The sequence below is a fragment of the Stegostoma tigrinum genome, chromosome 16 (genome assembly GCF_030684315.1).
Source record: "Stegostoma tigrinum isolate sSteTig4 chromosome 16, sSteTig4.hap1, whole genome shotgun sequence".
NCBI classification, from domain to species: Eukaryota; Metazoa; Chordata; class Chondrichthyes; order Orectolobiformes; family Stegostomatidae; genus Stegostoma; species Stegostoma tigrinum.
Window position 1 is genome coordinate 15,412,080 of NC_081369.1, and position 13,163 is coordinate 15,425,242.

Genomic DNA, 13,163 nt, shown 5'->3' on the forward strand with positions numbered 1-13,163 from the left:
GAAGGTGACAGGCCTCCAAGTACAGGCTGTTTTTTTTTAATTCATAGATTACCTATGGTATGGGAACGGGCCCTTTAGCCCAACACTGACCCTCAGTACATCCCCCTGTAACCCACCTAACTGGCACATCCCTGGACACTTATGGGCAATTTAGCATGGCCAATCCACCTAACCTGCACATCCTTGGACAGTGGGCGGAAACACGGGGACACTGGGAGAATGTGCAAACTCTGCACAGTCGCCCAATGGTGGAATCAAACCTGGGTTTCTGGCACTGTGAGGCTGCAGTGCTAACCACTGAGCCATCCATTTAAAAACAAAATCTTTCTCATTGACCTGGGAGCGTAGCTTGTCTCCACTGCACCAAGCTCCAAGGTGAGGGAGATAACAAGGCCTTCTGCGAGTGATACAGAGAGACAGAATTCTTACTGCGTAGATTAGATTTTGAATTTATTCTCACGTGTACCCGAATTCAGGAATATGGTGAAAAGTGTGCAAGGTCGACATTCTCCGACACATTCTTAGTACACAACCTGAAGCAGAAATAAAAGAAACAGCCAAAATGTCCAGAACACTCCCTCACCTCCACCATGAGTCCTCACTGCCAGAAAACCAAAGTCTATTGTTCAGTCTGCAAACACTTAGGTGGCCTGAATCCCCTACATGCTGCTGGAGCGCCACCTGCAGTGCCAGCTACCCATGCCCAGCTGTGGCCCAGAGCCATGCTGTCGTGACCCTGTGCTGGGCTGATCTCGCCAATGTAACCGCCCGGTTCTGAACTAGGTTCAAACTCCACGCTGGGTCCACTGTGCCAAAGCAGCCAGCACCCCATTCTGACTTACTTGGCTGACGTTACCACCTCCTGGCACTGCCATTTCAACAAAGGAACACGCTTCTGCCAACACTCTGAGGAAGGCACGTCTCCTGCTGAGAAAGGCAGACAGAAGCGGAAAAGCCCCAGACTCTGGACTTGATGCTCCATCTTGGGGTAATCGCTGTGTACCACAGAAATAGTTCTCCCTCCTTCTAGCGAGTGTTGCCAGTAACATTTTCAGCTATATCTGGTGAATGTAATGGTTTAAACTGTGCTGGGGACGCTGTTCGCCCATGCTCTGGGTCCACCACATTCCATCTGTTTCTGTCCGTCACATCTTTACAACCTGAAACTTCTTGTGAGTGTTCAATTGCCTTTGAATATATTGACACTCTTAGAAATGTGATCCAACTTGTAGATTTCCTTATGTACTGAGTCAGTGTCTGCAAGGGAGTGGTGATACCCATAGGAAAGTAACAAGCAGAGGCATTACAGGGAGAGGAGTTTTTGTGAGGTGGTGGATCGGGGAGCAGGGTTGAGGTGAGGGGAGGAGGAGGTTTTTGCGTTAGTCCCAATCTACAGTGACAAAGCTAACTTGTCAACTTTTCAAACATGAAACAGCTTCGGAACTCATCCATCTGTGCTATCCAGGAATGGTATGGGGTTTACTGCAACTCACCTTACAAAGCTCGGATAGCAAAATGGAAATTGTTGAAATGCTCCCATCTCCCTCCTTCCTTCCTTCCTGCAAATGCAAACTTCTCAAAGAAAAAGCTGTTCATTAAAATCGTGCAGGAGTGAAGGTCTATCCTGTACAAACTCCTTGAGTGAGCCATCTCCCTCTGCCCTGCTCCCTGACAGGACTGTAAATGTTTCTTTTCCAACTTATTTACAATTCCTTTTGAATATTGCTCTGAATTTGCTTCAGTCGTTGAATTCTGGATCGTTACCAGCTCGCTGTGTTGTAAAACAATTCTTGTCTCGGATTCTTTGACAAATTCTCGAGTCCATATATTTACCGACATTCCCTCATAGGAGGCAGTTTGTCCCAACTTATTCCGGTTCATGATTTTGAACCCCTCGGTGCATTGTTTCCTCATGCACTCGAAGGAGAACGGGAGGCGGTATCATGACAGACAGTTTGAATGTTGCTGAGCAGAGGAGTATCATTTCTGGTTTACCTTGGTTAGCATTTTAGTGGTTTCTCCACCTCAGCATATGTAACAACATTAACATTAGTCACCTCAATGTTCACCTTTTGGCCCAGGCTTCAAAGAAAATGGGGGCTGTCCACAATCATGGACTGAATTTCCATTTTTCGCTGGAGAAAAATCAGGTTGAATCTTCCTTTTGGCTAAGGCTGAGTTGTGTCAAGTGTTTTTGGAGGGTTTATTGTAGTGAGGCCTAATCAGCTTTCTTGCCCTGGTGTAGTTACCTTTCCCGCTGCTACCTCATCCCACATGTCTGATTTTCCGGCCCATCTTAGCACATGCTGTTCTTCGCACAACTTGCCACTTGGTGGCTATTCGTCAAAATGCTGGCATCGCTTGAGCTCATGCCATCTTTAAATGAGATGAGCTCTGGCATTTTGAAGGTGCCCTCCTTGGCCAAGAATGTTTCCAGAACATAGCACCATGACAGTCTGGCAGGAGAGCTTGGCTGCTGGGATGGTGCAAAGCAGGGCTGCCTTCCTTCCCCTGAGGAGGTCATGACAACTGAGGTCACCACGTGGGCCAGAGCAATCTGTAGGCTGCCATAGGAACAGCCAGTCAGTTACCTTGTCCCCTTTGCCAGGATAAGTACCCATCCCTCTCCTCTCTCCCCCTTCAAGCTCACTAGCTTTGCCACTGCACCCACCTCCCACCAAGGCTCAGGACACATGGTTAACATTTTCTTTCACCCATCCCTCCTTCTGTCAGCCTCTCACATCACTAACCCCATCTTGCCCTTTGTTTGGCCTCCTCAGTCCTCTGTGGACAGCTCACCAACATTTATCCCCACTCCTTGCGCACCAGCCCTGGCAGCTGTGCCACACACTGCCATCTCACCCAGTTGCCCAGGAGAAGACAGCCTGTAACAGAGCAGCGAGAGCCCATGCTGGTTCCCGGTGTCCAAGCTCCCACCAAACAGTAAGAGCCATGCCACACGCCTTGCTCTCTCATTAGCACCATGAGTCCTTCCTTCTCCCTGGCCCTGTGGGCTCCAGAAGTCCACATCGTGCCAGAGGAGTAGCTGGCTGTGGAGGAACCGCCCTCCTTAACCTCTGAGGGTATTGAGGCCTCAGAGGAAGCAGTGACAAGGCCGCGTCTCATAGCCCTCGCCAGCTCAGATCCTGACCTCCTCTGTCAGGCTGAGAAAGTGTAGGTGCACAATCAAGCGACGGCCTCCTTGTGACAGGCCTGCAGCTGCCTGAGGAAGGAGAGGAGCCTTTAGGCTCAGTAATCGGGGATTGTGTCCACGTGCACGGGGAGGAACAGGAGCAGCAGACGGGGAAGTGGGACACAATGGCCATTACTCACAAGCTGCAGCAGTACAGGCAGTCATGTGACCATCTGGCTGTCTCCATGGATAGATAGAGATAATGGGAACTGCAGATGCTGGAGATTCCAAGATAATAAAATGTGAGGCTGGATGAACACAGCAGGCCAAGCAGCATCCCAGGAGCACAAAAGCTGACGTTTCGGGCCTAGACCCTTCATCAGATCACCCTCTGATGAAGGGTCTAGGCCCGAAACGTCAGCTTTTGTGCTCCTGGGATGCTGCTTGGCCTGCTGTGTTCATCCAGCCTCACATTTTATTATCCATGGATAGATAGCTGGTTTCCATGGCGAGCCAGGCCCACTCCTTAGCATGCGGGTTAGCAGTAAGATGGCAAATGAGCATTGCTAAGACGCGGCCTAGCCCAGCCTGCGAGCTCGATACCTGAGCCCATGCACAAATTGCCTCCTCTGCAGCCTGTCATTGTTAGTCTCTGGTACAGCCTGCACTTTCAGAATGCCCTGCTAGCAGACAGGACAAGTGCCAAATGGTTGTGACAGGTTGACTGATTCTGGATGGTAACCATGGTGCCCATGATTTGTGCTCTGAGATGTTGTTGACCAGTGCCCGACATGGGGATCGTGCAGAGCTGGTGGTGAGCTGAATCCATTAGGCACCTGTTCTAGCTTTCTCATCATTTTTTATTGATGTTGACCTTAGTCGGTGAAATGGAAGTGTGAATGTTAATGAGACAGGTTTTGATGCTAACCAGGTACTTAAGAAACACTGATCCCCATCAAACAGCTGCCTAGTGGGAATCTGACCACATCGCTGGTGAAAAGCATCAAAAGAGGTGTGAGATGATCTTGATATTAAAATGGATCCTGCCAGGCTTGTTGCTCGAGTCTGCCACCCATCTCCTTATAGCCTACCTTGTTCAGTCTGCTGTGAGATTGCAGCTGTTGTAAACTAATCCACAACTATGTATTTCTCTGCGACATTGGCCCTATAATTCTGTCTCAGGGATTTATTCCAATGTGTTTCAGTGTAAACCTGATATAAACATATCATTTTACATATGTTGGTTGTCATAACTCCTTCAGGAACCCTTTGGTGTATTTGCTCGGTGAGAAGGTGGGATTATTAACATTGGTTTGATGGGAATTGCAGGTCTAGAGTTTCCTCCATGGAAATTGCACTGAAATCAACATGAGTAGACTTTGGTAGCCATGGGTATGTGAAGTTAGACAATTACATCGAGCAGCGGAGAAGGCCTTAGTGATCTCAGGTAGACACATTCACACTGATTTGAAGTGGGTTGGCTAGATGGCAAGCATACTTAGAACATGGGTATTCATTGTCCAATCCCTCTAGCCTTTCAGACTCCCAGTGATTTGAACTGAGAGACTGACATCCTTTGTTCCTTTGAGCTACGTTGGCTATCCATAAGTTTGAAGCCAGCACAATTCCATCTATTCTTTTTTCCTCTGTAACTTCGTCCCTGTCTCAGCTGATCTGCTGTGAAAACCTCACCCAAGCCCACATTCCCTGGAGACTTGACGATTCCAACACAGCCCTGAGCTAGTCTCCCACTTTCTACACTTTGCACACTGGAAGTCATCTGAAATCTAGTTGCTGTTGTCGTAGCTTGAACCCAAGCCCCTTTCATCATTAAACTGTGTTGACATTGGTTTAGCATCCTTTTGGTTTCAGAAGTCTCATCCTTGTTTTCAAAATCTCTCCACAATCTTGTCACTGCCCATATCTGTAACCTCCTCCAGACTGTCCATGATTCCTCAGATTGTGGCCTTCTGAGCAGCCCTAAGTTCGATCGCTCCATCAACACTTGTGGGTTCAGTTGACTAGCCTCGAAACGCTGGATCTTTTCTCATTACCATCCCACCCCTCCACCTCAATTTCTCCTTTCAGATGCAATTTAAATCTATCTCTTTGAACAACCTTTTGGCCATCTGATCTGATAACTTTCTCTCATAAAATAGAATAGCACAGCATTACAGGATTACATTCATCCTTAGAGTGACCACACAAGGTGCATGTAATCATTCTTCTACAGTTTATAATCTGTCTGGATTGCCTTAAAGAGGATCTGTTGCTGTTTGACCCACATCTGGTAAAGAACAGGTTGTGAAACTCATTGTCTGAAATCGTACTGGAAGAGCAGAGGCAGCTTTTAATGAATAAGTAGTGGTCAATAACTGAGGAAGCAGTAATATTGCACCACCTGCTGGTCAATAGTGTTAAAGCATGAGTAAACCAGCTAATTCCATTGAATCGCATGATGCAATGTTTCACAGTTCTTTCACTTAACCCCAGTCTGTATTCTTGACTTCTGACACTTGGCTTTTACTGATGTATGACATCACATTACCTGGCAGACCTTTGATATATCTCATGCATGAACCCTGAACAGTAAGTTATTGGCAGGCTAATTAACTGTGGAGGCCATCACAGCTGAGTTCAGTCTTTCACCTGAAGTTCCCGAGGAGTTTCTTGGGCCTATTGTGGTACAGTTGTGGTGTACATGCCCCCTGGACCAGAGAGGTCCTGGGTTCAAGTCTCACCTGCTCCAGAAGTGTGTAATAACTTCTCCGAACTGCTTGATTTGAATTATCATGAGTTGTTCTCGAAAGGGCTCACATTGTAGCATCTTGGCCAATTTCTATTAGCTACCTCCTTTAAACCAAGGTTAGTGAGACCAGTCGGAACATCTCACGGCCCAGGATCATATCAGCTAATCCAGGATGTTCAAAATTTGTACTGAATCACAAATCCAAGGAAGCAACAGATAAGGTCCAAGATTTGGCATGTTCAGCCATAAAGCCTAAATTCTTTTCAAGACTATATGTTTGACCAGATTGAAAGAGATATCAGTATAAACTAAAGCAGTACAAGTGGTTACAATATTCCACAGTTATCAAACAAAACAACAGCTTGTCCTACATGATATTCTTGAAAGCAAAATTTAGCCTATTCCATCCCGGTGACTCATATCATATCCCAAATACACACCGCAAACCAAGCTGAGCAGCAATGGTGAGTTTTTGAGCTCAGTTCTCATGGATAGGAGCTACAACTTCATTCTGGAATTGTGAAGGCATTTGTACCCTAAACATAAAGAGATGCAAACTGGTTGTCCCTAGCATTGTTTCCCAAGAACAAGTCCATGCTTCCCCCATACCCCTGCTCACTGTAGTGGTCACACGCTGATGGTTGGTCTCCAGGCCCCTTCAGCCTTCTGAGGCTGCTTCCTTTCTACTGCAGTGTATGGAGCTCACACTCTACACGTGACCCTCCCTACAGTTGTCAGGGTGACTTTCAGCCAGCAATCAGCTAAATGCAGCCTCTAGCTTGCATTTTTATCAACAAGTGCCATCAACCCATGCAATGCGGGGAATACTGATGGTTTCTATGTTTGCAGTTTTCTAATAAAAGTGAAATTCTTTCATTATCAACTTAAATGTGAAGTGCTGCATTTTGGAAAGGCAAATCAGGGCAGGACGAATACATTTAATGGTGAGGTCCTGGGGAATGTTGCCGAACAAAGAGATCTTGGAGTGCAGGTTCATAGTTCCTTGAAAGTGGAGTTGTGGGTAGACAAGGTAGTGAGGATAGTGTTTGGTATGCCTGTCTTCGTTGGTCAGTGCATCGAGTATAGAAGTTGCGAGGTCATGTTGCGGCTGTACAGGACATTGTTTAGGCCACTTTTGGAATACTGCATGCAATTCTGGTCTCTCTGCTATTGAAAAAGTTGAAAGTTGAAAGGATTCAGAAAAGATTTACAAGGATGTTGCCATGGTTGGAGGATTTGAGCTATAGGGTGAGGCTAAATAGGCTGGGGCTATTTTTCGTGGAGCGTCGGAGACTGAGGAATGATCTTATAGAGGTTTATAAAATCATGAGGGACATGGACAGGGTGAATAGTCAGGTCTTTTCCCCAGTGTAGGGGAGTCCAGAAGTAGAGGGCATAGGTTTAAGGGGGAAAGATATAAAAAGGACCTAAGGGGCAACATTTTCATGCAGATGGTGGTGCGTGTATGGAATAAACTGCCAGAGGAAGTGATGGAGGCCGGTACAATCACAAAGTTTAAAAGGTATTTGGATGGGAACATGAATGGGATGGATTTAGAGGGATGCTGGCAAATGGGGCTAGATTAATTTAAGGCATCTGGGCGACATGGACGAGTTGAACCGAAGAGTCTGTTTCCGTACTGAACATCTCTATGACACTATGACTTTAACATCCTTCATGTGTATCTAATGCTGCTCTGAAACTTAATTAGAAAAGTGGAGTTCAAATGTTACTAGGCTTGACAATATGGGGGGACCTGAGGCCCAGTGTCCTACGGCAGCTTCATCAAAAAGCAGGAATGTTTTGCTGGTGACCCGAGGAAATGTGATCCTTCAACCATCATCGCTAAAACAGCCATTTATCTCAGGGGTGTTCATGACAGTTTGCTGTTAACTAATTTCCTGTATCACCAGGATGGGTTGACTGTAAAGAATTTTGGGATACCCTGAAGTTATACAGATGCGAGATAAATTCAGTTTCTTTTTGTTTTCTTTGGTGTACTGGTAAATCTAGCAAATGTGGCAGTTCATCACCACCTTCTCAAGGGCAATGAGGGACTGGCGATAAATACTGGCCCAGTCTGCATTTCCTTTAAATGAAATTTAAAAACATTTTTTGCTGATAGGTGGATAGTGTTATTTGACACAGCATTGTTTTATTTCCTTGTACATTTAACTTTTGATATATCTATTCAATTAGCTAGGCTTAATAATCTCATACATAAGTATTTACATGTCTATTTACAAGCACTTTGAGGAATATTTTGGCTGTGTCATTCATCCTTGCATTAGAGTGCACTAGTAGCTTTGGACTATATTTGAAACATTTCCAATCCAGTTGAAATATTGCATGTTGTAAACATGACAGATACAGTGCATCTGCCAGGGAACTGTCTCACTGTTCCAGTTCAAGGACAGCTATTGTGTTTCCCCACAGTTAACTACATTCACTCAATGTTTGACTTGTTTTCAAAGTTGGTCTTGGAAAACAACATTGGCTAAATGTGAGTTGAGTAGAGTTTTTTTTGTAAGAGGGTTTTTCGCTTTGAGGCCCGGTAAGATTTCTGACTGTATCTGACCAAACTGGCCTTATTAACTACCAACCACAGCATGATGGTATCCTCATGTCCGATTCTATCCCTATCTTACCATGTGCCATTCTCAGAAAATCTCAGCAGTCGGTGGGTATCCATCAGTAACCATGGTGCCCCTGCCAGCTTTAAAATGGCAGCAGTGTACGCAGGGACAAGTGCTGGCATTCTGCCCCACTCAGTGATGGGCACAGTGCCATGATGTCACAGAAGAAGAAGATGGCAATGCAATTCTCCAACAGGGATCTGGCGGTGGGCCTGGTTGAGTTGGGGGGGTGTGGGCAGCACCCTCTTCCTGCCGTGAATATATTCACTCTCGTAGTTTTCTTTTAAATGGAATGGAAACAGGCTATTCAGACCACCAATCCTCTGAAGAGCATCCCACCCAATCTCTGTAAGCTACATTTCCCATGGCTAACCTACACACTATGGGCAATTTAGCATGGCCAATCCAACTAACCTTCATGTTTTTGGACTGTGGGAGGAAACCAGAGACAACCCAAGTAGACACAGGGAGAACGTGCGAACTCTACACACAAAGTTGCCCGAGGCCGGAGTTGAACCCAGGTCCCGGGTGCTGTGATGCAGCGGTGCTAACTACAGAACCACTTATCTCAGTCATGAACGTGCTTAATGACCCAATCTTGACAGCCCTCTGTGGTAAAGAATTCTACAGATTCCTCAGCTCTGTCTTAAATGAGCAATCCCTTACTCTGATGTTGATGCATGGTACACAAATCTCCAACATTCTTAGGCCAGAAAGAAAGACAGATACTTCTGTTAAGGGATTAGGATGCAATAATGCCTTTCATAGCATTGGACACAAATAGTAAAATGTTGCAAATATCCCAGAATTATTACAGCACAGAAAGAGGCCAATCAGCCCATGAGGTCCACACTGTCTCTCCGAATGAGCACTTCACTCAGCACCAATCTCTTCCCCTCTCCTCATAATGCTGCACACTCTTCCTTCTAAGGTAACAGTCTGATTCTTTGTGGGATGCCTAATTGTGCCTGTCTCCACTGTGCTCTCAGGCAGTGCATTCCGGACTCTAATCACACCTTATATAAAGTGATTGTTTTCATCATGTTGCTTTTGCTTCTTTTTGTAAATTACTTTAAATCTGTGCCCCCTCATTTTCTATCCTATCCACATTACCCAGATCCTCATGATTTTGGTAATTGCGAAAATTACCAAAATTTCCCTTCACCTTCACTTCTCCCTTGCACACAATCCTAACCTCTCCATTCTATCTTCATAACCGAGGTTCCTCATTGATTGGATAGCGTAATTAATTGATGGGAAATTCTGCAGGAAATTTCTTAGACTCGGGATTTGATCAAATCAAATCAAATAAAGTAAAAGAACAAACCACAAAATTTAGAATCTTTCTTACAATTTCTCTGTTCTACATTTATTTCAGAACACTTTTAAGAAAAGCTGAACTGGCTGTGTGTGTTTTCTGTAGAAGAGAAAAGGCTGAGAGATGACCTGACAGAGAATTTAAGATTATGGAAGCATTGGATAAGGTAGGCATACTGAAGATGTTTCAATTTGTGACAGAAACCAAAACACAGGGCCAATGACATAAGATAGTTAATAGTAAATCCAAGAGGAAATTCAGGAGCAAGTTACTTGCCCAGACAATGGTTATAGTGTTAACAAGTTGAGGCAATTAGAATAGATGTATTTAATATTTTGGTTCCTGGAACTCTGGCTAAATATTTAAGGGCTGGACAAGGGAGCTTGCCACACAGCTAGTTAATTTTGTTAAGGACTAATTCTCTTGAGGCGAGTCTTGTCTACATCTGGGGATAGACAAATGGCTGGTACCGCGCAGTTCAGCCACACCACTGGAAGCTGTGTTTCCTGCTGAGAATGTATCTCGTCCTGGTCATCAAGAAGCTAGAAATCAGACAGAAAGTAAATTACTGGGGTGAAAAGGACGGTGTTGGTATCACTAAGGGCTGTAGAGTGGACAGCGTGGAGGAAGGGCTGGGATCAGTAGGCTGGGGATTATGGTATTGGATGAACAGGGTGGTACCACCTATGGGCCGAACGGGCCAGTTAAGGAAGGCCCTACCCCCTTACCCAGCACCAGCCTAGGCTGAGAAAGCTGTTAGGCACATGGTTCACCTCTAGCCCCTGCATCCTCATGACAGGCAAATATGCTTTCCGTCACGGGATGAGGTCCTTACGTCGACATTAATTAGGCATTAATTAGCATTGCTTCCAAAGTTGGTCTTTGTAAATAAGTTTCAGTTTGTGTCCAAATAATGGAGTGGTAGAATGGGGATGGGTTAATTTCAATCAGGCCGTCTCAATAGCAAGGTAAATTCATTTGAAGTTCCTGCTTCAATTGGCCTAAGGATGGATGGGCTGCCCAATGATTCTCTCCACACATGTCTAATTGCCGAGTCTTGTGTAGGATGGCACAGTGCCCACTAGTAGTTGATTTTCCATGCCTTTAAAGTGGCTGGCAGGGAAACACAAAATGCAGCCCTTTGTTGAAAGCAAAAGGTGAGATTCCAAATCTATACAGCCATTCTTACGTTAGGGTAGCTATTGTGAGCTGTGTAGGTATGAATTATTCCCGTCTTTTATCACGACTTTCAAACTTAAGAAAATCAAAAGCAATGAAAAGTCTTCAGAGCTTTGATTTGATTTATTGCTGCCACATGTACCTAAGTACAGTGAAAAGTTTGTGTTGCGAGTATTGCAGGCAGATCACAACAAACAAGGGTATACAGATCACAAGTTGCTTAGACAAAGTGAGGCATACAAGGTTATGGCTGCACAGGAGATGCACACAAACAAGGCACATTGGATTTGAAACTAGAGAGCTTGTGATTTTGATATCTTAAAGCATGAATGTAAAATAAATGACTACATACAAGCACTGGCATCAGTTCCCAAACATGTAGTAACTGTGGCTGTGACACTGGCTACAATATTTAAACATCCAAGGCAAATAGGTGACCTAGAATGGGGACGTTTCAGGGAAAATAATGTTTCCAGATACACTTTGTAATTGTCATTCAAACATCGTTCGCCATTTTAAGAATAGTTAACTTGTTTCCCTGCAGTTAAATACTGAGCGAACTTTTCTTTTGCATTGCTTCCAAAGTTGGTCTTTGTAAATAAGTTTCCGTTTGTGTCCAAATAATGGAGTGGTAGAATGGGGAATCAGGTGGTCACAATAGCAAGCTAAATTCATCTGAAGTTCCCGCTGGTTAGATTAAAACCTGATGCAGAATGACGTCACTTGGGTACCCTGGCCAGCAGTTGGCTAAATCTCAACTTTTGAGTAACATCTCCCAGGCAAACTGATTAAGCATGTTTAATGGCTCTTGCCTTGCACTACAGGTGCACAAAGTGTCAGACATGTTGTCATGGTGACAATATGCTGTGGGTGTTGTTTCAGAATCCAGAAAACATTTATTTTATTCTGTCACTGATGTGGACGTCGTAGGCCAGACCAGCATTTATTGCCCATCCCTAATTATTGGAAGAAGGTGCTACCTTGTTGGACTGCTGCAGTCCTTAGGGCGTAGGAATCCCGAGAGTGCTGTTAGGAAAGAAAAGTTGGGAATGAGCCAATCCAATTACCTTTCCACATGGATATCGTGGCTTTCAGTCGATTCCATTCATCATATTTATTTCCAGGCACAGTCTAAGGAAATGAGATAAGCCATATGCGGAGAAATCTCTTCACCCAGAGAGTGGTGAGCCTATGACATTCTCTGCCAGGAAAAACAATTGAGGCTAAAACATCGAATGGTTGTCAAGGAGTTTGACGGAATTCTTAGGGTTCAAACGGCATGGGGGAGAAAGGAGGAATACAGTACTGTTGTGGATGACCAGCCATGATCATATTGAGTAGCGGAGCAGGATCAAAGGGGGTGAATGGTCTACTCCAGCTCCTATTTTCTATGACTTTCTATGTTAAGATAGATCTTGTTGTTGAAAAATGCAAGATTTTGTCGTGACATGTTATGGCACAGTGGAGAAGGTATGCAGGACTTACTTCCACGCCCCCTCCTGATGGGAAAGGGTTACAATCCCTTTCATTTTGGCAGTGTGGGTGAGGAACCTGAAACCTTTCCCCTCTCTGAAATAGAACGGATAAGTATTGCCAGAAATGACTGGCCTTCCTAGCTATTGTTTTGACACAGTGTGGATAATTTGAGGAAGTCCTTGGTCTTCTTCGACCTGAAGTGTAAGCCACCCATCATCTGCCAAGGCACAATGACAACCCATTTAAGAGAGAGGTTTCCTGGGAGCTGAAACTAAGTCAATGACTCTCTGACCTAGTTCTTGATTGTGGCTGCTTGGTTTTCTGTTACACTATAACATGGCTCTGTTGAGTTGAAAAATACATTGGTTCCCTTTCACCTGCTGAAGCTGCATTCAGAACAAGGACGATTAAGGGGAGTGCTCCTAATCATTTGAATCAGCTTTGAGAGCATGAGAGTGCTGGTGAGAAGGATTTATCTCACTGTCAACACCAGTAAACTCATTTCAACAAAAAAGCGTGGGATTTGTTGGATGTAACTCTGACAATCTGGTTTTGAAATCCAGTTACCTAATTTTGGCTCTGGCACAGTTTACTTTAAGGACTAACTCGAATGGTGGACTGTTAATGTTTATTGGAAAAAAGCTCAAAAGGTGACGTAAAACAAAACAAGTG